The following is a 26,950-nucleotide window of genomic DNA, read 5'->3' as shown; positions in this document are numbered from 1 at the left end:
AATAAAAAGTTTCCCGCCTATAATTAGGTATCCTTCATGAAAATACGCATCAGGTTGCCCAATCAAGACGGAATGCAGGTGGCATGTCGCGGTGCGCCTGCGGGGGCGCGTGCTCGTGTGAGAGAAAGCGCGCGCGGCGCACGCCGTGAAGACAGCGAGCTGAGCCGGCGGCGTCCAGTGTGTGCCCGCGCGACAAAGCAACGCGAGACGTATGCACGTCCGCGGAAGCGAGCGAGCGAAAGGAGAAAACTTGCACGGGATGCCTAGGTGGTGCCGCCGCGTGTATCCCCAGTTTCTATTTTTCTGTCAGAGATGGCGCTCCTTGTCAGGAGCAGCAGCGCCGCTCGACGGTACTTTGGAAACCTATAGGACAGGGCATAGAGCTTCCTCAGTTGACTGAGCATGACGTTGAAGGTCTTCAAAGGCTGCCCGCTGAACTTGGACACATCCCCGAAGTTCTGGTTCGCTTTTCTTCACGTGTAACGAAGGACCAATCGATCGCAAAGAAGCAGAGTACGCGGGAAGCTGAGCCCGAAATCTATTTTCTTGACACTTTAACTACGCATAACAAAAGGCGCGTGTGGTTGATGAAGACTAGGGCTACAGAAAAGCAATATGAATATGCTTAGAACAGTAATTTAAAGCTGTTTGTGCGCAAGAGCCAGGGTGAAACGGCAATTCGGATCGCATGTCAGGCTGACCTCGAAAAAATGAAAACGGGCGTCGCCTTTCTTTTGCCTCACTTATCGGTTTCTTTCTTTTTTTTTTTTCATTTCGGCATCACAAGCAAAGCCTCTTTATTACGATGCTTGATCTTTTAATTATTTGGTGCGCAGTTGCCTTGTTCACGAAAACGACAGGATGTCAATCTTTCATGTGAATATTAGAAGTTTAAAAAATAGGGAACTAATTGAAATCCAAAACAGCTTTAGGTTCCCTGAATCATAGATTTGATATACTAGCATGCACTGAAACATGGTTCACAAGTGAAACTGTTATGTTTTTTCCTGGCCATAAATTTGAAGGTGTGTTTCGAGATAACCGTAGAGGAGGTGGCGTTGAATTGTATGTTAAAAACCTTTATACGAAGTTTTATCAGATTTTTCTCTTGTCACTGGGCACTACGAAGTAGAAGTTGGTACGAAATGCTCGGGAACACTGATTGCTTGTATTTATCGACCCCCATCTGGTGAAATTGCTGAATTGTATTCAGTTTGTAAGCGATCTTCTTGAGTATACTTGTATCATAAACATCCCTGTTGTCGTTGTTCGGGATTTCAACATTGATCTATTGACAAACAGCCCCCCACAACGTTTTTTTTTTTCGTGAAGCCATGATACATTTCCGTGTACCAACGTTATTCAGTCACCAACAAGAATAACTTTAGAGAAAGAATCATTACTAGATTTGTGTATTACAAGTTATGATTTATCAAATGTTCTGTCAGGTGTGATCATATTTGATTGAAGTGACCATCTGCTTATATTCTGTTTGTTTCCGCGGAAGATAATAAAACGAAAGCTACTAACTCACCAGATACTGTATCGCAGTTTCAAAGAAATTTGGCTACGTTTAGATCAATGATGGAAAGCATAGCCTGGAGCAATGTTTACAGTGAGGTAAATCCTAGTATAGCATACAATACCTTCCTTTAAATAGTAAAAAGCAAGTACGATACCGCATTTCCTCTTATAGTGGGAAAACTCCAAAATAGGTCTCGAAAGCCGTGGGTTTACAAGAGAACTATATCAACGGATACAAAGTCGGGAAAAAACGTTTTGGGAAATTCAACCAATTCAGAGATGCAGACGTACTCAAGGATTACAAAAAATTTAGAAATAAGTTAGGTTCTGACATCACAAAAGCAAGAAAAGTATACTACAAGAACAATTTTTCAGCAGTCTCCAACTGCACTAAGAAAATCTGGAATTGTTTTAGCGAGTTCAAGGGAAGGAAAACAAGTCCTATTCCTAGCACATTAATACTAAATGACATTGAATATAGTGGCGGTGCTTTAGCAGACAAGTTTAATTTGCACTTCCTATTCTCTGGTGAATCATCTGAGAAACGGGACAGAAAACATGAAACTGATCAGTATATGTTTTCTCCAATTGGAGGTTCCATATTCTTGAATCCATGTGTGAACATGAAGTATTCGCTTTCCTTAGAAACTTGGATAAATCGACGGCGGCTAGCGCAGATGAAATTAAGGCCGAACCTACTATTGCTCTCACAGATCTAATCAGTTTGCCCTTGCAGCATATATGTAACAACGCATGAGTCCAAGGTGTTCTCCCGGATGCTATGAAAATTGGCAGAGGGGTTGTTTTACAGAATGGTGACCCTTATGACAACATAAACATTTATAGACCTATATTTTTTTGCCTTTATTTTCTAAACTGCTGGAACATTTGATAAAAATCACACTGTGTAGGTTCTTTGACGACAGACGAATTTTGCGAAAGAACAGTTCGGGTTGCGTGAGAAGAAGTCAACAGAAATTATTTTATTTATTTATTTTATTTATTGATACTGCTATCCCAGTGTTGGGATTTTAGCAGGGTGGGAATACAAACTATGTAGTTTACAAAACAGGCAAAAAATAAACAATAATTACAGTACAAGTTGAAGCTCTTCTGAACAATTATTAATAAAACCAAACATATACAACACAGCAGTGAAATAACAAAAGCAATAAAAAGAAACTAGGTTATATGTTGCGAGAAGAACGTCAGTGATGGCTGCAGCACTTCATTCTTAGTGAGGTTATTCCAATCGGAAATAGTTCGTGGAAGGAATGAGTATTTAAAGCAGTTATTTCGAACGCGAAAAGGAGTTAAAGTTACCTGGTGTCGTTGTCGGGTTGCGTATCCGGACGAAAAAACAAGCAAATCGGTGAGTTTTGATCTGTAGTGTCCTTTAATTAATTGGTACAGAAATTTAAGTCGTGCACAACGATTTCGCTCAGTTATTGTCGGAAGGCCAGCTTGAATTAAAAGGTGAGTTACTGATGTACGCCGGTAATTATTATATATGTATCGTGCCGCCCTCTTTTGAACTTTCTCTAATTTATTCATGTTAGTTTGCGTGAATGGATCCCAAATGATTGAAGCATAATCTAAGGTAGGCAGAACAATAGATTTGTAAGGAAGCAGGCGTACAGATGGGGTAGACAACCGCAATGCCCGTCTCAAGAAAAAGAGTTTACGGAAAGCGTTACACGTTATGAAATCAACATGTTTATTCCAACTAAGATTGTTACTGACCCAGAGCCCTAGATATTTATATTCTGCCACTTCAGTTAGTGTCATGCCGTTAATACAATAATCGAAGGGTAAGACTTTCTTTTTGTGAGTGATTCGCATTAGTACAGTTTTTTCAAAGTTAATGGACATTTGCCATGCTTCACACCATGCGAAAACTGTTTGTAACGCATTATTAAGTAGTTGTTGATCAGACACATTTCTCACTTCTGTATAAATAACACAGTCATCAGCGTAAAGTCTAATTTTTACAGGAATGTTAACAACAATATCATTAATATATATTAAAAATAGCAGAGGACCAAGAACAGAGCCCTGAGGGACGCCAGAGTGAACTGTAAGCCTGTCAGAAGAATGATGGTTAAAGACAACGAATTGTTCTCTATTTGAAAGGTAGGCTGATATCCATTTTACTAATTGTTTGTTATGAAGTATTGTATCCAGCTTATAAATTAACTTTTCGTGAGTAACCTTATCAAAAGCTTTCGAGAAGTCCATAAATACGGCATCAATCTGCGTTCCATTGTTAATTCACGAGGCGAAATCATGTATAGTTTCTGCTAACTGTGTACAAGTTGAGTAACCCCTCCTGAATCCATGCTGATATTTAGTAAAAAAATTATTTGCTTCAAGCAAGTTTCATATGTGATTGTGAATTATGTGTTCAAGTAGTTTACAAGCAGTTGATGTGAGTGAAATAGGGCGGTAGTTCTTGATTAATCGCTTGTCTCCACTTTTATGAAGCGGTTTCACTCTAGCAGTCCCCCAGTCTCTCGGCACCTGACCCTCATGTAAGGACCTTGTAAATATAACAAATAAGTACTTAAATGTCCATTGTGCATATCTTTTCAAAAAGGCGTTAGGTATGTTCTCTGGTCCAGGTGATTTCTTTATGTCAAGGTGAAGTAACATGTTTAAAATGCCATGCTCACTAACTACAACGTCATCCAGAGGCGAGAGGGAAGCTTCAAATTTCGGAAACATGTTATTGTCATCATTAAACACGGACTTAAAATGTTTATTGAATTCATTAGATACTGTTTTTGCATCACTGACCAAAACACCATTGATTTCAAACTCATTATTAACCTTTGATGTTGGGGAGACCAAACGCCAGAATTTCCCGGGAGACTCCGAGATAAATTTGGGTAACGATTCTTCAAAGTAACGCTGTTTGTCAGCGATAGTGTTTTGTTTGAGCTGGGAGCTAAGCAAACTGATCTTTTGTTCTAATTCCGGAGAATTACTAGTTGCTTTTTTTCTTTTTCATCCGTTTCAGTTTTCTTTTTAACTGCAGTGTCGCCAGAGAAATCCATGGGTTTTTTTGTTATCTTTTTAACAATAACCGGCACGTGGCATTCAATGCATTCTTGTATCATAGCTTTAAACCGGTCCCAAAGTTCGTGAACACTGTCAGTGCTATTACAAAATGTATCAAAGTTGAAGGAAAGAACATCGACAATGGAAACATCATCAGCTCGAGAGAAGTTTCTAAAATGCATTTCTGAGCAATTTTTATCAACAGTTAAGCCGGAAAGAGTAAGTAGAACGGCTTGGTGATCAGAGATACCGGGTATGACTACACATTTAGCTGTATCTAAAATTGTGCCAGAAACAAAAAAAAAGGTCTGGTGTGGATTTTGAACTCCCTTGTATTCGGGTCGGCTGCTCTACAGTTTGTGTCAAGTCATATGAGAACGCTATATCAAGCATGGCCTCACTTGATTCATCGCTATAGGTTTTGATTGCGAAATTAGGCCAGTCAATGTCCGGTAAGTTGAAATCGCCTGCTAAAATAATTCGATCATTTGGCTTAATAAATGTTCTCATATAATCTGCTAGATTATTTAAAACACTGACAGGTGATCCAGGGGGCCTATACAAAGATCCAACAATGTACCGGACATTGTTGTGGTAAGCCTTACAGAAAATGCATTCGATATTAGGCACTCCAGGCATGCTCACTATATTTAAATAATTTTTGAAGATTATGGCGACACCTCCTCCTTTGCTACCACGGTCTTTTCTAAGTACACTGTAGTCAGCTGGTGCGAATTCACTATCGTAAATGGTTTCGTTTAACCATGTCTCAGTTAAAATCGCGATATCTGGATCTTCGCAAAGTAAAATTCCTTCTAACTCACTAACTTTATTTAATATGCTTCTGCAGTTTACATTCAATATTTTTAGCGATTTGGGAACGGGCTTTTGCTGTCAGTTGTTTTTGCTGTTTAGCTTGAAACGGGCATGTTTTTCTTCATCCCAGCCATACATTATACTGTCAACGGACAATTTATTATACACCAATTTCACCTTGGCTCCATTTTTCTTTTCCTGGGCGGCACTCTTCCACAGGTGCTTTCGGATTTCCCGCATTCTGGTAGAAAAGTCTTCAGAAATTGAAATTGAGGATCCCTTTAGCTTGTAGGCGGACTTTAATGCTGATACTTTTTCTCGGTAATCTATATACTTCACTATCACAGGACGTTCCTTATCTCTATTTTTTCGACCAAGTCGATGACACCTATCAATGCCAGATACAGTTAACCCAAATTTGTCTTGAAACACCTCAGTAATCAGTTTACTTTCAAGTTCAGCTGCTGTTTCTTCGTCTTCCTCAACTAATCCTTATATAACTAAATTGTTTCTGCGACTCCTATTTTCCAAGTCATCGACTTTGGAGAGTAGTGCCAATAACTGTTTATCAACTTTCTCGACAGTGTCCTCTAATAGACTCACACGGTTGTTCAAAGCGTTCAAATCTGTCAGCTGTTTTTCCAAACCTTCTATGCGTTCGGTCAGAACTGAAATGTTCCGCTCAATATCGGTTTGAGAACTACGTAAGGCTTCCATAGCAGCGGTCAACTTTCCCTGGCCGTCCAGTAATTCTAAAAGCATTTCTGTTTCAGTAGGGCCCGGATTTGCCTCAACATCCCCACACGCCAACAGGTCTCTCGATATAGAAATGACATAACTGAAGACATTCATCAAAGGTAGCGGGCAGGGCAGCAGCACTAAGAAGCGGTTATCGCTTCGATAGCATTTAGTAGATAAGTATCGACTAACCTGCAGCACAAAACAGAATGGGTTCCTTAGCATGTTGCCGCTGAGGCTGCTGCCGTGCCCACTGATGAGGCTCGATGTGGTCTGTCCTTTTATAGCGGGGAAGCAGGTCATGTGGATCGACGTAACCGCTGTTGGCATTGACGTGGCGATGATAGCTGGCGCTGTCGGATCTTCCACGAGGCAAATGTTACCGATACGTGTCGATGATATCGGATACGCCCCCAGGCTTTCACTGTGACTTGGCGTAGCGCTGAAACAACTGCATGACGATAATTCAGCTTGCAGCAGAACCGCAACAACCTGCAGCACAAAACAGAATGGGTTGCTTAGCATGTTGCCGCTGAGGCTGCTGCCGTATCCACTGATGAGGCTCGATGTGGTCTGTCCTTTTATGGCGCTGCTTAGTTCTAATGTGGATGACAAACAATTTACATTCGGATTTTTTTAGATTTGTAAAAAGCATTTGATTCTATTAAACATCATATTTTATTTTATAAGCTACCATTTTATGGCATCCGAGCAGTTCCCTTAATTCTGATCCGTAGTTAACTTTCTGGCCGCGTGCAGTATACTTGTTTAAATGGTTATCAGTCACAACCTAGACAATTATTATACAGTGCTCCACAAGAGTCTATTTGGGCCCAATATTTTTATTGTTCATATAAATGATATAATTGCCATCCCGAGAACTCCAGCAATAATCTTGTACGCAGATGATGCCATTGTACTTTTTTATGGCATGCATCTAATGATATTCAGTTCGAGGCAAATGCATGCCCTCATGAATCATCTTTATGGTTGAATATAAATAAGCTAGAATTAAATGTTAATAAAACACAGGTTATTTTATTTAAAGCACGCAACAAGCCTGATGACTGCATATCAGGCGTACGTTTCAAAACAGTGTAATTGAACGTTTCTTCCTAAAAATGTTTAGGTGTCATTTTTTATAGAACATTTGAGTTGGACTCTGCATATTAATAGGATTCATGCAACATATCAAGGTCACTCTAGGTAATGTACAATATAAGAGACCTTGTTGCGAAATGGTTGAAGTGGCAGTTATATTATACCTTAATTCGTTCACACCTTCATTATTGTTTACTGGTATGGGGGTCTACAACAAAAAACTAATCTCTCAAGGCTAATAGTGTTGTAGAAAAAAAGGGATACGACTTGCCGAAACTCATGTGTACAATGATCATACAGCTTTGTACTTCTCACAGCATTCCGTCCTAAAAGTGAACAAATTATTTTAGTTTAAATTGCTTTGCAATGTCTTTACCGATTTCACTTTTATTCCAACTAAATATGTTCAATTATACTCTAGTAATAATGCGCCTTATACATTAAGGCACGACAGTTACAGAGTACCACTTCTTCAGACTAACTATGGGACAACAACGCTTTCGTTTTTTAATTCGCACTGTTCTTAATAAACATACACTGGTCATAGAAATTCTTCAGAGAAGTGTTTCCCAGAACGCCTTCAAAAAGAAGGCTACAGCTTACCTTCTTTCTTGTTCAGGTGATTAAAAGGTTGTTTTATGCATAAATTCCTTATGTCCTTCATGGTCTATTAAATGTAAAATTTCATATTTCTTATTTTGAATGTGCCTTGTAAATATTCAATGTATAGTTATGTCACTGCAAACATGTGAACCTTCATCTTTTTGTTCTGCGTACGTGTGAGTTCTCTGTGCATTGTGAACATATGTTGTTCTTGCTTCTTCTGCTTGTTGTGAGCATTGTGTCGGGTGCTTGCGCCCAGTCAGGAAGAGGTTATCTGCATTTAGCCCTCTGTATCTGAGGCTTTGTCTGAATAAAAATCAAATCAAATCATTCTCTCAAATGTGACGGCCGCGTTACACAGACCGTTGAGCATCACATCAAATTCATACCGGCCATCCGGCGTCACAGATTCAGTCTTCTCTATGTCACAGGCGGCTATTGGCACTTTCCAGTAAAAGTGACATAATCAAAAGACGAAAAGTACTCGGAACTTTGGAGGCAATCAAGAGCGTCGTCTACACGCGGAAGGGGGTAATTGTCCTTAAGGGTAACTTTGTTCAGGCGCCGGTAATCGATGCAAAAGCGAAACGAACCATCTTCTTTACTAGCACCACTGGTGAAGACCAGGGGCTTTGAGACGGACGGATTACATCACGTTGTAGCATGTCTTCAACTTGCTCATTGATCACACGACGCTCCGCCACTAGCCCACGATAAGGGCGCTGTCAAAAGGAGAATTAGAGCCGGTCTGAATACGACGCGCCACTGTGGAAGTGCGGTCGAGATGTGTGTGGGCGTCTATAAAAGGGGCACAAGCTGCGTCCGGTAGGTTGAAGGAAGAGCGTCATCGACGGTGGTTCGGAAGAAGTCGTCTGGTAACGAATCAGGCGCCGGATCGGACTGCAGACTATCGATGTAGTTACTACGGTAGGTCTCGGAGGCGTCCAGGTCAGAGAGAAGGCGGGCTAGTTGAATATAACCGGGAGATTTCTTTCCACATATCAGAGTAATCGGGCTCGGAGACGGATTGTAGATGAGTAGCTTCGTGAAGCCACCGTGAACATCGAGAACAGCATATGGCAGCGGCAGGTGCTTGCGGTGGATGAAGGATGCAGGCGGCGTAAATAAAACAGTAATGGCTGACATGGCAAGACACAAAAGAGGCACAAGGGCACAAGCATCTGGTGCTACGTCGACATCTTCAGAGATGGTGAGCTTTTGAGGACGCACTAAACGGTGGACGTCGGGCAGTGCGTCACACAGTGCAGAAGATGACACTTCAGCTCGGGCGCAATCAATCACGATGTTATTTTTAGACAAGAAGTCACATCCGAGGATCACGTCGTTGGAACAAGGCGACAAAACTATGAATTCGACACTGGGCAAAAGCCCATCAATGACGACTCGACCTGTACATGCTGCTAAAGGTGTAATCCTCTCTTCGCTGGCAGTGCGGAGCGGCAAACCATTAAATGACGTCGTAACGCTTCGTAATCATCGGCAGAGTCGCTCATAAATCACAGAAACTGGAGCACCCGTATCGACCAGTGCATATACAGACAGACCATCTATAGATATCACTTTAACGTTCGTGCACAAAATATGAAGCCTTGAACTTTTCGGAGAGCACGCAGTTCTCGCCTCAGGAACTGCGGACTTTAGTTTCCCTCGTCAGCAGGTGGTGGTCGCCAGCGCATACGAGACAGTGACCGGCGACGTGCAGAAGGAGAACGACGGGTCGTATAGGGACGCTGTTCGGCGGCGTACGCAAGCGAAGAGAAAGCAAAACGAAGCGGTAGTGGGGAGTAATCCAAAGACGCAGGCTCGGGAGGCGCAGTCATGCTACGACGACACCGACGGGCGACACGTCCAGGGCAACCACAGTAGTAGCAAACTGGGCCATTGTCCCAAGTGCGCCAAGGGTTGTAATAGCGCGGAGTCGCAGGATGAAAAGGAGCCGTTTGAGAAAGCGGTGCGTGGCATAGGACAGGCTGCATGGGTTCAAACGGCTTAGGGGGGGGGGGGGGGCGCAGCCACTTTCGCGTAGGGCAAAGGCGCTGGAATAGAAGGTTGGCTATACTCTACTGGTGCTCCGACGTATGTCAAAGGAGCGACAGAATTAGCTTCAGGAAGCGTGAGAAGTGCTTCTGCGACTTGCTCGCGGATCACTGGCTGCAACATTAGCACCACAGGAGAGGGAGCGTCAGGACATCGGGGAACGAAGGATAGTTGACGGGCACTTTCTCGAACAAAAAACTGTATTTGTGGCAGCAAGGACGACTGCTCTGCGTCAGGTGTCAAAGTTGCAAGAGGCTCCGAGTGTGAGAACGAAGAACGAGTTATTTGACGGCGCTTGCGTAATTCATCATCAAAATTTTGGCATACATTGAAATTGTCGATGACGGTTGCTGGGCTTCTGCCCAGAAGCATCTGAAAAGCGTCATCATCAATTCCTTGTAAAATGTGATCAATCTTGGCGCTTTCTGTCATTGAAGCGTTGACGCACTTGCACAGGTGTACAACATCTTCAATATAGCTTGTAAAATACTCGCTGGGTAGCTGTGCATGGCCGCGCAGGCGTTGCTCAGCGCGCAGCTTGCGTACTGCAGGCCGGCCGAAGAAATCGGTAAAACTAGTCTTGAAAGCAGACCAAGATGTGACATCGGCCTCATGGTTACGGAACCACAGGTTGGCAACGTCCTTTGAGTAGAATATGATATTATTGAATTTTTGGATGTCTTCCCATTTGTTGTGAGTACTGACCCGCTCATATGAGGAAAGACAGTCTTCCACGTTGGGGTCGCCGGTTCCGCTGAAAATAGGAGGATCCCGTTCGCGCAAGGCTCCAGCGCAGAAGACTGGGGCCGTAGATCCGGTTAAACTGGGGGTGGCAGCGTCGCTCATAGCTGTTCTCGGGACTGTGCGGCTGCCGAGCTCCAAAGCGGCAGGAAATCCTCATCTCCACCAGTGAAAGATGTTTTACTGAGGGTTCAACAGGGGATATAGACCTCTGTTATCTGCACGGCGAACAGCACAAGAGCACAGCCCGTTTTTTTTTTTATTGCCTGCTTAGACATACATCGCTACACAACAAAAGTGAAAGAACACTAGAGAATAATTTACATAGCGTCGGTATGGGCTAAAACTTCCAGCCAAACCTTGACTGATGTAAAGGGGCTAAAAACTCTTCATGTGCATAAGGGACTCAATTCTTGATACCCATTCGGGCACCGGGTACACATTCTTGTGCACGCCGGCACGCCGGCCGGCACGGCCGGCACGCCAGTACTTCTGCGAATCCGTTGCGGCGTTCGCGGCAAGAGCACAGCCCGTCCAGGCACACAAACGAGCTCGCGCAGCACTGCAGCACTTCGTCGTTCTCATCCTCATCTTCGTGATATCCACTCGTAGTTCACTACAATACGTACACCCTTTGTCAAAAGTGTGCAATGGCTAGAACTTCCACGATTGTTAAAGAAGCGATAATATACGGCTAAAAGCAAACCCTCCGGGCTCTAAACATTTGACAAAGGCTGTTGATACATACATAGATACATACATACATACATGATACATACATACATACATGATACATACATACATACATGATATATACATACATACATGATACATACATGATACATACATGCATACACACACGCATACACATACACACACGCATACACATACACACACGCATGCACATACACACATACACACATACACACATACACACACACACACACACACACACATACACATATACACATACACACATATACACACACACACATACACACACACACACACACATACACACACACACACACACACACACACACACACACACACACACACACACACACACACACACACACACACACACACATACACACACACACACATACATACATACATACATACATACATACATACATACATACATACATACATACATACATACATACATACATACATACATACATACATACATACATACATACATACATACATACATACATATATACATACATACATACATACATACATACATACATACATACATACATACATACATACATACATGCATACATACTGATGACTGTTTAAGAGCAAGAGCGCTTCATATATGTAAATCTGGGAGCAAGCCCAATGTTGGAAATTACAGACCTGATTCAATAACTTGCACGTGCTATACAATACTGGAGCACATCTTGTCAAAAAGCATGTTTCGTTACTTTGAGAATTCCAATGCTTTCAATCCAAATCAGCATGGCTTCAGACAAAGCTGCTGAACCATAAAACAACCTACTGAAACTGTTCGTGATTTGGCATATGCTATTGGTAATAAATGCCAAATCGATGACATGAATTTGCCGAAAAATTTGACCTGGTTGAGCATTCGTAGCTGTTCACAAAAATGGCTTACCTTGGTGATACAAAGAAAATTATTTTGTGGATACAGTTTTACTTGACGGAACGCAGTGTGTTGAAGTACGGCTCGTAAAATCTGAGATATGTATAGTAACTTCTCAAATCCCCTAGGAATTCGTTCTGGGTCCAGTGCTATTTTTATGTATTATTAATGATATTTCTCAATGTTTGCAAGCAAAATCGTGGTTCGTTTATTTGCAGACGATAGTCTCATTTACTAAGTTGTTTCAGGTCGGGAGGATCAGACCTTTTTGAATGGGGGCTTGCACCTGTACAAGAATGATGTAGCAGATAGAAAATGAAAATAAAGCATGATAAAGCAGCTTTTGCATGCCTTACTCGGGACACTGACATATTTTACGTTTTTATTATGAACTATATGGTAAACCTATAGCACGGATCAGGCATTTCAAATATTTGGGCTTGACTAGCTTTATTTGATACTTTGGTCATCTGATGACAAGAGAGGAGTCGCTGGAAAACGATTTGATGTTGGGAAACGTTGAGGGTCACCGGAGAAGGGGTAAGCAGCGAACGCGATTGTTAGATGGCATCCTCGAGGCGCTACATATGAAGTTATGTGATGTTTGGAAGATAGTGAGAGACCGAAAAGCAAGGCGTGATATGGTCCATAGGGTCACGAAGAGTCGGGCATGACTGAACGACTGAACTGAACTGAGCTTTATTTCAAGATCTGAAATCGAAACTGCATGTGAGCAATATCTGCGCGTCAACTGAGCGATAACTTTGGTATTCGAAGCGGAAACTTCGACTTGCGCCTACAAATGCCAAACTTGCGACCTATGTAATGCTAGTGCGCCTCTAACTTGAGTACGCATTTGTTACATGGGATCCTTTGAAACAAATCCAAATAGATAAAATTGAAAAGGTTCCGAGAGATGCCGCAAGGTTTGTACGATCAAAATATCGATTAACAGGCTGTCACAGAATCTTTTGAGCCAACATTCACAACAAAGACAAATAGCCAGCTTAAAATTTACTTAACAAACCACATTTTTAATTTTGATTAAAAATGATCATCGCGTCCAGTACGTGGAACTCACCTTGCATATTAATTCCTCTATGGATAAGGACGGATACGTTTATGTTCTCTTTATTTCCAAGAAGAATTCAACACTGGAATTCTCTACCACGAGACATACAAATTAATACACCGAACCAATTCGAACGATCCACTATGGCGTTATTAAATTATTACATAAAATTACAAAACAGCAATCTGCAAGGTACGTGTTTTTGTTTTCTCTCTCAAATGCACTGTAATCTTATGGGCAGTCTGGTCGACAACACTGGGACTCCATTTTGAAGTTTTTGTTTTATTTCTTGGCCTCTTATGGTTTTATTCTTTCCTGTATTTTTCGTGTATTATTAATCCATACCAGAACGTGAGTTGGCAAGAACTATTCGCGAAGGAAAATTTGTTTATGTAAGTGTTTTATTAGCTGTACTGTGAACTCATGTTCCCCTCGATACAACGTGTCTCTTCTGCTATGAACGTTACCTACCACTTTGTGCCGACAAAAGAGTGGTTTTCTGGCTTGTTGGTGCTCGAACATAGCGAGATTGTAGCGCAGAGCAAGACAGGACACAAGAAACTAACAACACGAGCGCCCGTGTTGTTCGTTTCTTCTGTGTCCTGTCCTGTCAAAAAGGGGTTAACATATGAATAAATAACTAAACATCAAAAATCGAATTTTTGCTTATAATCCTGCATCTAGGCCACGCTGGTTTCATTAACAAATTACAAATCACTACTCAGTAATACCTCACTTCAGCAATATTACACTTGCTGCTACCCCCAGTCAAAAACCCATACAAATGTATCATATGCATTCGTTACAAAAGAGCCTTTTCCGGCCTTTTTTTCACTAGTCTATAAAGTACACGCACAATTTCATGACGCACTTGTACGCAGAGAACCCATGTATCCTTTAAGAGACGTTACGGTTTTGAAATCCGATGGCCGTAGCATAAAAGTGCCACAGATAGCTTTTCTTCAGCAAGACTATGACGCATTCTTCAAAGATTCATTTCAAACCGGAGTACGACGAAGGGTTTTCAATAGAACGAGTCAAGTACGCGTCACGTAAAACGAAGACAATGTGTTTTTGTGGTCGAACATTGCTATCGATGGCAATATTGTTACAGAGTGGAAAGTCGTTGAACACAGGAGAGCAGAGAGAATATGGCCGATGAATGTGAGATGAATAGCGGCGGGTCAACTGCGAGTGCTCCTGCCCGCTTCTTCCACATCCGTAACATTCCTCAGGGCCACCGAGTGATCATCCCGATTATGGAAGAGCAAGTTGGTCGATATCAATGAGATTCATAGCACGGCGATGGGCGTGACAGGATGAAGAGCAGGAGGAATACAACTGCTTGTCGCCATGATGATTCCCCGATGAATTTTGGCCCAGCACTCATTCGGGCCAGAGGTCGTAAAGGGCCAATAGCCGAAACAAGGCACGCATCGCATGGCATGGGTAAAGGATGCCCTTATATGTGGTGTCGTTTTGGGTCAATGGGACCTTCTGTTCAGCGTCTGGAGTCATCATGTTAGCCGGGTCTCTCGTAGTGTCTATGGTCGTGTGGTTGGCGGCTAGGGTCGGTGGAATCATTTGATCTCTCTTTCGTTGGGTCTTGTGGTCGTGACGGGGGACACGCAAATTCGTACCGGTGGGTTGCTGTACTCTAATATATGTATTGTTGTTAATTGTGACGTCGCGTCGGGTCTTTCAAGTCTGAGAACAGCCACTCGATGCGCTCAAGGGAACCCGCTGCTGACGGCTCAAGCAGACACAGGATGCCAGTAGAATTTATGTTGTTCGTTCCTCTTCGGAAGGTTCTTTAAACCCTCCCTGTCATGTAGTTCAGCGTGGAGAAGACCAGGAAGCGTAGTTGAAAGTGATGATGGTAGAGCATATATTTACAGCATGTCATATATACAGGGAGTAAAAACTGGGAGTTGAAATGAATTTACAAAAAAGACACTCTGCGCTAACTGCGCTAACCTAACTGGTTAGAGCCTAAGCAGAACAGCCACGTTACATGCCCACGCATGGAGCCCCAGCTCAGACTGGACATGAACTCTCTTGTATCACGTCTCATTTTACACCTTCACAAAACAGAGAAATAGGGGCGGTCATTTTCAGAGGCCAGCCCCACACATCGTATGTCCAATAAGGAAATATGCTAGATGGGCACCGCTCCGTGGGTTGGCCTTACCCTCGAACCAAGGGCCCCCTAGCAATACAAATTACAACAAACAAAAATCACGGTGAAACTCTTTCTCTGGTGACGGTGTCGAACCCTCTCCTGTCGGGAGACTTTCTTCCCGCTTGTCTCCCGCACACCATCGCCCCATCCACGCTGCCGCTGCTGGTTGAATTCTTTCCTCAGAGCATTGCCCCGCGTCACCCGTGCTTACTGCTACGAGCAACGACATGAAAAAGGAAACATCACTCCAGCCGCCATGCTGAAGGCTGTGCGGCGGATTGAAGAGGAGCTTCCGGCTTGCCCGCTGTGAGACCAATGCCAGAGTAAAATCCTGAGTGCTCCTTCAAGCGCTCTTTGCCACATCAGTAGACAAGATAAACGAGACTGCCTTTTTCACTGCTCAAAATCACAGTGTAAAAAAAAAGGTTTAAAGGGTCATTTGGGTGCTCGTTACCGGCCAGAACGAAGGGCGTCATACAGGCGACCACCCGACAGCACGTTCCGCTGCGCCTCTCCCTATAATGACCCTCGGGCTAAAAGGGTCCCGCAAAGCCGGCGCCGACGATCCCGTCGGCCTTCCCCACACGTGGTTCGCGTGTAGAAGGGGGACCGTGTCCACAGTACAAGAAGCAAACAGGCGTGTGGCGGCGGCAGACAGAGACGCCCACCTGGAAGTAATCAGCCTCAAGCGTGGCCCCACACGCCCATTCTAAGAGTATAACTGAGCTTGCTATCAGCTCGTTCATACTAGATACTTCACAAGGGCCGCATTACCTTTGCGGCAGCACTGTCATTTCTGCTGCGACGCCAATGTTTATAGGTCACCACGATACACAGAGAAAAGCACATAGAGAAATAAAGAAATCGGTGCAACACCGGTGCATGCTGTTGGTGCAGAGCTGCTAACCGGTCTGTAATGTCACTCTGCAAGGAGTCCAATTTCATATACACAGGCGTACACACGAAGTCTTATTGTTTATCGCGGCTCACAAGTCCGAGCACACAGCACTCACGAACATCAGCTGAATATCAGCAAGAACTGTCTTCAAAGCGTCCGATATATCATACACATAGCCGCACACAGCGTCGGCTGAGTGGGAACATTCATGCATGTCTAGGTGGCATGGCGGCATCACTAGTTCTGATTCGCAGGTCAAGCTAGCGCTTCTGCTTTTCCATTCCAGATGCCTCTTCGGTGTTTCACCGTTATGTTGCAACGCTGGAGTGCCAGCGCCCACATTTTTGTCCCGTGTGGAGTGCATGTCGTCAGGCGGTTGTCAAGACAACATTGGCATCAGCGCCATAGAGCCAATAATCGGGTTTGTTTAGAGCGCAAATAATAGCGAACGCCTCGCTTTCTCTGGTCGACCACCATGCTTGAGTCGTGTTGAAGCGATGACTTGCGAACGCTATAGGCCTCTCATTGCCTTTTTCTGTCACCTGTGCCAACCAAGCCCCAGCTGCAGTTGCTGATGCGTCAGTGAGCAGCCAGTATGACTCGGGAGGTTGCGGAATGCTCAAAGCCAGTGCTCCGCCGAGCGAGTTCTTCGGCTGTTCTAATACTCAGGGCGCATTATCCGATTTTGGAATCAAGCTTGAGACTCCTCGGTTTCTTTGAGCTGTCAGTGGTACAGCTATTTCAGCACGCTCAGGCACATTCTCCCATGCATTTCTCAAACTCTCATCGGCAACCTGCACTGCCTGAAATATTTCACGCTGGCTAGACAACGAAACTGCATCTTCTCTCTCACTGAGATGAGCCAGCTTGCTCTCTTGGATTGTCGACGTTCAGTGCCTCACCTACTTCGCATGTCAGTGCCTCAGAATTCTGATTTCCTGCGTTTGCAACCGTAACCGGCAGACCACTGACTTCAGTTCTCGAATTTCTGCGCGCCGCCCCTCTAGTCGCATTTAGCAGTTGCAGCCCTCTAACGACAGCACACAGTTCGCCCCATCAGTCAGCTCATTAGTGAGGGCACATACTATGCCTATTTCTTTATATGCAACTGTTCCTTGCTTAGATATTTTTATAGGGATCGTCGCCAACTTCGCCTGAATTGACCTGCCGAATGCCGACATTAGCTTTACTGTCCCTGATGGTTGCGTCAGCTCCTGCGGTAGTATGCTCTCTTGTAGTACGGTTATTTCACTACCTGTATCAAGAACTGCCTCTGTGCAAATGTCTCCACACACCAAGTCTAGAAACTGAAGTTTTCGTGAGGGTGCTCTTGAACTTTGGATCGGCACTTCAACTCTAGCAGTTAAACCCGTAATTTGGTTAACCACTGATTCTTTTAGCTCTGCCTGATCGACTAGCGTGACCTTCTGCACCCTCTGCCCATGCCCATTTTCTTGTTTCAGGTGCGGTTCATTTCCCGTTGCTTGCTGGCAATTCCTAGCAATGTTCCACTGCCCATGGCATAGGTTGCATTGTATTGTGGGATTTTTAGCAATATTCTGTTTTTGGCTCACTTGCTGCACTGGCACCGTAACCTGCTTTGTAGCCCGGCCTTTACCTTTTACCTGCTCAAAGATTTGTAGAGTTTGATAGCTCCTTAGGCTTCAGCCAAGTCTTTCCTTCACGAAGGCGCACATATTCAATGCCCTCTGCGCTGAGACCTGCCTTAATGCGATCCCCATGAGATCAGTCAGCGCCTCTTTTGCGTCCACCTCTATAGACTGGATGTAGTATGCTAGGTACGTTTTCACGCTTCATACAAACTGAGCCCATGCCTCCTCCTTCCTTTTCACAGCTTTTTCAAATCTTTCAAGGCACTCAGTCGGGGTAAGCTTTAGTTCACTTAGAACCGCTGCTTTTATGGCTTTATTGTCCGTATGTTCCGCTCCATCGAGGTTACGAAGCAAGTACCGGACTCGCACTATCAGTGCCGGCATAATTAAGTGCACTCTGTTACTGCACGGCACACTGAATGTAGCGAACAACTTCTCCACCTCATCAAACCAAAGTGGCACATCAGTATCATCACATGACATTTTGTAGCCATTAAGGACTTTCGCATATTGTGTTATTGCATCTCGGCCTATACCTCGCTAATCGCTTCGTCCTGACTGAAGCGGTGACAGTCGACCATTCGAAAGCCCAAGCTCCATCTTCTTTCAGGCGAGTCAATCTCGGGATTCAATTTTATGCAATTGAAGCTCCATTTTCACCTGTAATTCCATACGGCGAAAAGCGATCCTCTCTGTATCGGCTGCTGTCGCCTCTAGTGACAATGTCGGTCTCTGGTCGCCGGCTTGTAACCTGCTCTCCACATTGTAATCACCCTCCATAGTCATTACCTCACTCTTATCAGTAACTATTTCTACTCCGCCCTCTAGCGATTGCTGCTCCTGTTGAGGAGTGGACCTCGATTCACTCTCAAGATTAGATTAGCATTCTTTAGCGGCTAGCATTCTCCGAGTCCCAACTATAAGCGCCACAAACCAACCACCATGCGACCTTCAACAAACGCAAGAAATCCCACTCACCCGGCACAGATATTTTGCTGCCTGCCGCCCAATGCCCGGATGATGCGTCCACTCCAACAGCGTCGGTGGCTGCCGAGGCAGAGTCGTCCCTTGACGGTTCCTCGCTGCCCGTATTGAATGGCGTGTGGTTGCAGGTGCGATGTTTGTGCCGATGCGATGTCGAGCTGCGCCAGTATGCCGACAGAATTTAATTTATGTTGTTCGTTTCTCTTCGGAAGGTTCTTTAAACTCTTCCTGTCATGTAGTTCGGCGTAGAGAAGACCAGGAGGTGTACTTAAAGGTGATGATGGTAGAGCATATATTTACAGCATGACATATATATACAGAGAGTAAAATCTGGAAGTTTAAATGAATTTACAAAAAGGACACTCTGCACTGCTTTAATCTTCGACCAATCTGGTTAGAGCCTAAGCAGAACAGCCGCGTTACATACCTACGCATAGAGCCTCAGCTCAGACAGGGCTGAACTCTCTTGGATCACTTCCCGTTTTACACCTTCACAAAACAGAGAAATAGAAGTGGTCATTTTCAGAAGCCAGCCTCACACATCAACTCTCCAATAAGAACCTATGCTAGATGGGCACAGCCCCATGGGTTGGCCTTAGCCTCTAACCAAGGGCCCCACTAGCAAAACAAGTTACAACAAACAAAAAGCACGGCGAAACTCTTTCTCCGGTAAGGGTGTCGAACCCTCTCCTGCCGGGAGTCTTTTTTTCCCACTTGTCTCCCGCAGACCGCCGCCCCATTCACGCTGCCGCTGCTGGTTAAATCCTTTTCGTAGTGCATTGCCCCGCGCCACCCGTGTTTACTGCTACGCGCAACGACATGGAAAAGGAAAGATCACACTAGCCACCATGCTGAAGGCCCGGCGCCGGATTAAAGACGAGCTTCCGGCTTGCCCGCTCTGAGAGCAATGCCCGGGGTAAATCCTGAGGGCTTCTTCAGGCGCTCTTTATCGCATCAGCGGAGACGATAAACGAGACTGCCTTTTGCACTGCTCAAAATCACAGTGTAAATAAAGGCTTAAGGGTCATTTGGGTGCTCGTTACCGGCCAGAACGAAGGGTGCCAAACAGGCGGTCACTCGGCAGCGCGTTCCACTGAGCCTTTCCCTATGAATGACCCACGGGCTAAAAGAGCCCGCGAAGCCGGCGCCAATGGTCCAGATGGTTTCCCCACACGCGGTATGCGTATAAAAAGGGGACCGTGTTCACAATACTAGAAGCAAACGGGCCGGTGGCGGCGGCATGCAGAGACGCGCACCTGGAATTCATCAGCCTCAACCGCGGCCCGAAGCTCCGGGTCAGGATGACGAATGATGATGACGTACCCCACACCTCCAACTGATATGTTATGGAGCAGCAATCCGATGAACACAGGAAAACAGAAAGAGAAGCCTGATAACTGTGATATTCAATAATTAATCGCGAAGGGCCTAGCACGAGTGCTTCAGCTATGCTACTGCCGCTTCTTCCCAGCACGTAACAATATTGGCAGTGATGGCTGATCCATACCTCCACAGGCCGCTTATTCCCCGCCCGTAACAATATTGCCAATGATGGATGATCCATACCTCTGGAAACACTGGCCTTTCCAATATGTAGACAATCAATTTGGCTCCAGAGCGAAGGATCCTATATACAGGAAGTGGAATGAAGTGTCTGCTTCGATGTCGAGAAGCGCGCCACCACAAAACCAGTGCAGCTGGCATGCATCACTTGGCTCGGCACTGCCTGCATTAAAATGAACGGAAATTTGGTTGAACGTTCCAGCGGATCTATCACAGGGGCACAGGGTCCCAACAGATATTCCTCGTAAGCTTCACTCCCCTAGAAAACCATTTCGTATTTTGTAATGTTTTGCAATAATGATGCAGCTACATTCACATCTTCCCTTGTATATTCTCCCGATACTGTTCATTCTTGTTCGTAGGTCCACCCACTCATACTTGTTTGTGTGTGGGTACGCACCTGTCCGTATGTGCCAATTGTGATCGCAAGAACACCTGGGCCGACTGCCAAATCTACAGAGCATATCAACGCAATATTTCCTGTTATCGCCACAACAATTGTGTTTTATTACAATTTCCAACTGGGAATAGCAGCTTTCCAGTATCGCTCAAGAGGGAATAAACAATCGTCGCATCATCATAAGTCACGCAGTCACCTATGGAGCTAGGGACGGGTGGAAAGCGCGCAGAGTAGGATACAGGAATTACCCCTCTTAATAGAATTCTAGTCGAAATCCAGAATGAATGACAGGACATATAACTGGAGGGCGGTGTCACAAAGTTCGTGCCTGCCTTGTTCCTTTCTTCACCTTTGGGGCAGCGGGGACCTAAGCCTAGTGGCGCCGAGTTCGACCCATCGTTGGGAATCGGGCTTCCGCGCGTTCCTTGCCCGTTCTTTCTGTTCTGCCTTGAGCGCCTTCTTATATTGACGACTTGGTCTGGCCTTGGGAGAGGGAAACTAGTACACTGCCTCCTGATCTCGAACGCGGATGGCTGTGACTGCCGGTTACATAGAGAGTTAATATAACGTCTGTTCTTTCGGGCTGTCCATGGGTTCGGTGAATTTGGCATTTGGTTTCTTTGGTTTCTTGGAAGTGTTCGAGTTGAGCATGTATTTGCGTTCGCTGGACTCCAGCATCAGGTTATAGCTAGAGACGGTGATGGAAACACGCGCCAGTGCGCTTGGAGAAGTTGATGCGTGCGAACAAGTGTGTGAGGTCGACCAGGCGTACGAGGGTCAGCCAGGGTCAAGCAGCGAGCTTAGGCGGAGGTGTGTCGCAGTGAGCGCAGTGGCGGCATCCCCGAGGACGCGTCGGCCCAGACTGCCTGAGTCCACAACATCACATCAACAGCCCAACCATGCTCCATGCGACCGGAATTTTGCAGACCGCCCCAATTAGGCCACCGTTTTCCGCCACTCTTTTCAATTTTTTTTATTTCTTCGTTCTTCCTTGCTTCTCATTTCGCTTTTTGGTGTTGTAGTCATTCCCGAATGTAAATTTTCAGCCAGAGTCATCTGATGGTGGTTTGTGATGTTTAACGTCCCAAAGCGACTCAGGCTATGAGAGACGCCGTACAGGAGTCTGGAAATTTCGACTACCTGGGGTTCTTTATCGTGCGCTGACATCGTACAGCACACGGGCGCCCTACTTGTCTCCTCCAGTGAAAAGCGGCCCCTGAGGCCAGGATTCGATCCTGCAGTCTTGGGAACAATAGTCGAGCGCGGTAACCACTGTGCCACCCCGGTGGGGCAGAGTCATCTCTTTGTTGTTTCTAGCTTTAGGTTATAGTTGCCTGCGTCCTTTTTCTGTTGATACTTGCATCACACCTTTGTTATATTGCCGTTGTGAGCTGTACCTTTCCTTTTGTGAGCTTATGTAATTAAACTGCGTAGCAACTGAACTTAAGCACGTTGCAAGCTATCGGACAACGAACGATCAGGCGTGGCCCCTATAGCCGGTCAACACTGCGAATGTGTTACTTCGAATGCGGAGAAGTTTGCCGCTACGCACCCTTCTACGCTGCCGAGGTGGCAAAGTGGTTACGGCGCTCGAATATTGTTCCCAAGGACACGGGATCAACTCCCGGCCTCGGCGGCTGCTTTTCGATGGAGGCGAAAAGCTAGACGCCCGTGTGCTGTGCGATGTCAGTGCAGATTAAAAAACCCCAGGTGGTCAAACTTTCCGGAGTTCACTACGGCGCCTCTAATAGCGTGAGTTGCTTTGGGACGTTAAGCCCCACAAACCAAACCAACCAAACCAGCTACGCACCCTGCAACATACGCAGAGGGAGTCGGTGGGCAGGTCGACCCGAATATTTATAATTTCGACGCCAGCCAACGCACCTGACCTCCACCACTATGCCGACAAACTAGCGCCCGCAACAGACCTCGCTGACTGCGATTGCGATTGGCCTTGGTTGTAAGGCATGGCGTTGAAGTGAGATCGAGCGCGCAATCAGAATGAAGAGCCAGGTAGTGTAGGCACCATGACGCATTTGGAGAAGATAATATCGGGTAGCAGTCCTACATGTATTGCTTCGGGAGGAACGCATGCGGTACCGCGAGCGCATGAAAATTCCAGATGCTCTTCGAATTTACTCAACTCCCGTTTGGTTTTTCTAATGCCCCGAGCACGTTCATGCGATTGATGAAAATTGTGCTGCATGATACAAGGTTAAACTACGCAATGGCTTACCTCGATGACGTCGTGGTATTCTCACAACCATTCGAAAAGCACCTCATTCACCTAAATTCCGTTCTTGAAAGAATGAGGCCTGGGGGTCCGATCAATCCAAATAAAGTGCAGTTGCCATCAAAGAGAGTGAACCTCTTGGGCTTTGTTTTTGATGATGGCACTTTGAGACAGAACGATGACAAACTTCAGGCAGTTCTAAACTACCCCTGCCCGATGGATGTGACAAGCTTGCAGAGGTTTTTGGGAATTGTTACTTTCTGCAGGCAATTCATACTTCGTTGTTCGGAGCTCCCAGGCCGTTGAACCTGCTGTTGCGTAAAGGCTCGAAGTGCGTCTGGGGCAAGGAACAGAGCGACGTATTTGTTGTCTTGGCTCGCGAGATAGCGAATACCGCTAGTTTGCTCCTCCCCGACCTGAACAAGCAGTTTGCCTTGCAGACAAATGCTAGTGATGCCAGTTATGAAGCAGATTTGTTGAAGGAATACGAGGGCAAACTACACACCGTCGCGTTCGCTAGCCGCACGCTCACATCGGCAGAGAGGAATTACTTCGTGACCAAAAAGGAATGCCTGGCGATAATGTTCGCATTGTCAAAGTTCGACATGTACCTAGATGGATCGGTTTTCACCTTGTAGACAGACCACCAGGCACTTTCATGGTTAAAAAGGCAAAAAGCCCTGCAGGCAACTCGCGAGATGGGCGCTGACTTTGCTACGTTACACATAGGCCATTGACTACCGCCTGGGCAGCATGAATAAGGTGGCCGACGCTTTATCGGGCGCACCATGGACGGCTGGCGGAAGCGCATCAGAGGCGCAGTTCAGTACTGCTGAAAGCGGTGTCGCTGCTATTGAAGAGGAGGAGAGGGCCGACGCGAGTATCATGCCCTGCTTAGTTAAAGAAAGAAAGGAGGCGGACAGAGGTATCGTGCTGTGCTGTGAGAGAGTGAAAGCGCAGCAGCTGGTGGCGGCGACTGCTCGCCTGCCAAGGAGAGGAATCCCCCTTCTGAGTCCTGGCCCCGAGGAAGTTGCGGAAACGATTCCTCCGGTACTTCCATGACTCAGCACTGATAGGCCATGACAGCGGCAGTAAGACTTACGACACGTTATGTCGTGTCAAGACATGGCCACGTTATGAGAAAGGATGTGCTAGGTTACAGACGCACATCTCCTGTTTGCCAGATAGCCAAGCCTCGGGCAGGGAAGCCCGCTGGCATGTTGGAGCCGATAGTTAGCAACTATCCGTGGCAATTGAGCACTTGCGATATCATGTAACCCCTACCTCGGTCCACGCACGGAAGCCAATATATCCTGGTAATAACGGAGCACTTTTCCAAGTGGGTTGAGGTATTCTCCCTTAGGAAGCTTGCGTCGGAACGGATTTGGGAGAAACTGTTGGAGACATTCGCTCGTTTCGGTTTTCCTTCCGACCTGATTAAAGACAGTGATTCGTATTTCACAAGCAAAGTCTTTGCGGATTCCTGTCGTTCGCTTCAAATCCGCCACAGAAAAACGGGTCCCTACCGCGCTCAGAGTAACATAACCTAGAAGGAGAATCGAAATGATAAGAGTATGCTGGTCGCGAAGACCGAGCATCACAGAGATATGGACACACGGCTGTTCGATTTGGCGTTCGCCACTAGAACAACCGTGAGCACGTAGGTGCGTATTACACTGCCTACTAGATTTTTGGGAAATAGATCGCTTTTTCGTAAGAGAACGATCTATTTGGCGCGGCGGGGCTCGTACCCCCTTCGGTTACGCAGTATGCGGTAAAGCTCCGCTAGCGCCTTGAGGCGGCGCAGCGCGCAGCTCGTGAAAACATCGATGTCGCGCGCATAGTGCAGGCGAATCAGTGCAATAAAGGTTGTCGTTACGTCGTTTTCAACACGGGCGACTTGGTACTGAAAAGAACGCACCCGCTTAGTAACGCAGCGCGCAGTTTTGCGGCGTCGCTAGCACAAGTGGGTCGGACCCTTCGAACTTAAGGCATATACGGAACCGCTCACCTACCAGCTGTATTTGTTGACGAGCGGTGAAATCGCTGGTCCAGTGCACGTCACTGACTTGAAGGCTAACCACCTTCGCAAGGACGATATCTGCGAAGTGATGGAAGCTCAAGGCGATTCAGTGATCTCTCCCCCGGGAAGGCGAGCACGTAATGGCACTGTTCGCAACCGACGTTAGAACGTGAGGACTAGGTAAAACCCGTGGCTCTCGTCTAACCGATTCTCTGCCCCTCACAGCATGCACCTCAGACAGCATCGTGGTACACCGGATATGTGCGCCCGCTAGGTCCGCGAGCAACAGAGGCTGTGCCGGCATACTGGAACGAGTCCGCGGTTCCCTCCGTCGCCAGCCTACCGGCCCGGAGAAGGACTGGGGGAGACTCCGCCCCCCCTCCCCCGTGGTGCAGGGCACGTCAAGAGATCTGGGGGCCCACCCAGAGCCCAGGAGCCGCAGTCCAAGCGGAGTAAGATGGTGCGGCACACCACCACTTAGACCACGGTCGCCGACGAGCGGCGGTTTCCTACTGCGCGAGGTCTAGGGGGCGAGATCAGGCCAAGCCTCTCCGCAGGGAGGCCCCGCGGTCGATGCCCCTGCCGTTTCGAGGCCTTACCTTGGATGACCGGGACACCCAGCTCCCGGCCCACTACACAGAATAGGAACAGGTGAGCCTGTGCGCAGCTGGTGTGCCGCTTCGTCCACGAGGGCGGGGCATGTACAGGAGCCGTGCAGAGGCGGCGGCGGCTTAGCCAACGGCTCGTCCAGAGGGACAGTGCGGAGCAGGCAGCCCTACGCCTCCTTCAAACAAGCCGGCTCGAGATGCTGTGCCCGGCGGCAGAAGCAGTGATCGGAGCGCTCTCAAATCAGGCGCGGGCAGGGCCCCCAGCACCTCCTACGGGCTCCACCTTCCCTTTGGTATCTACGGACGCCAGCTCTGATCCGGACGAGTTGAAACGCCTGCTGGCGGACCCCGTGTCGGACGCTTCTGTGGGAGGGGGGGGGGGGGTGGTGGGTGTTTTGTCCCGAAGTTTGTACCTGTCCTGCTCCTTTCCTCACTTTTGCAGCCGCGAGGACGCAAGCGTGGTGGAGTCGAGTTCAACCCCCGAAGCGATCGGGGCTTTCTCCGCGTTTTCTGACTGTTTCCATCTTTTCTGCCTTGAGCGCTTCAATTTTGTAGTGATGACTATGTCAGGCTTTGGCTGAGGGAAACTTGGACAAGGTATATCAGTCTCTAATGCTGACCGCTGCGACTGCAGGTTACACGGAGGGGTAATATACGACCTCATCCTGTCGAATTGTCTATGGGTTCGACGAATTCGACATAGGCTGGGCGCCGGCCTATTTCTGCAATTTTGGTTCCGAAAGCTGGTTCTTAGACGCATTCGAGTCGGGCACGTGTTCGCACTTACCGGGCTCCTACCTCAAGTAACGGCGAGTTTTACCGCGAATGGCGGCAGCGAACGAAACGCGCAGTGGGGTTGGAGTGCGCTTGAGTGCTCAGTGCGCAGTCGGACGCAGTAACCTATGCACCAGAGTTTCCCAAAACCCTGGCCTCCGCTTGCCAGCTCTGCTTAGTGCAAAAACACGAGCTTCCAAGGCCTCAGTTGGCCGCGATGCAATCGGCTAATAACCTTTCTTATAGTGCACTGCGTTTGATTGAAAATAAATCCATTTTTTGTAACTGCGCAGAGGAGAAGCTTCCACTACACTTTTTTTGAAAAACTGTTACGTCTAAAA

General features: G+C 46.4%; 1 pseudogene; it reads left to right on the top strand.

The window, feature by feature from the left end:
• LOC146209631 (uncharacterized) overlaps nt 1-26,349 on the top strand; it is a 97,194-nt pseudogene extending 70,845 nt beyond the window's left edge.
• Nucleotides 26,350-26,950: the final 601 nt, after the last annotated feature.

Source organism: Amblyomma maculatum, chromosome 1, assembly GCF_055883805.1.
Source record: "Amblyomma maculatum isolate TAMU_Amacu chromosome 1, ASM5588380v1, whole genome shotgun sequence".
NCBI lineage: Eukaryota > Metazoa > Arthropoda > Arachnida > Ixodida > Ixodidae > Amblyomma > Amblyomma maculatum.
Note: the sequence above shows the minus strand (reverse complement) of the source record. Positions and strands in the feature narration are given on the sequence as shown.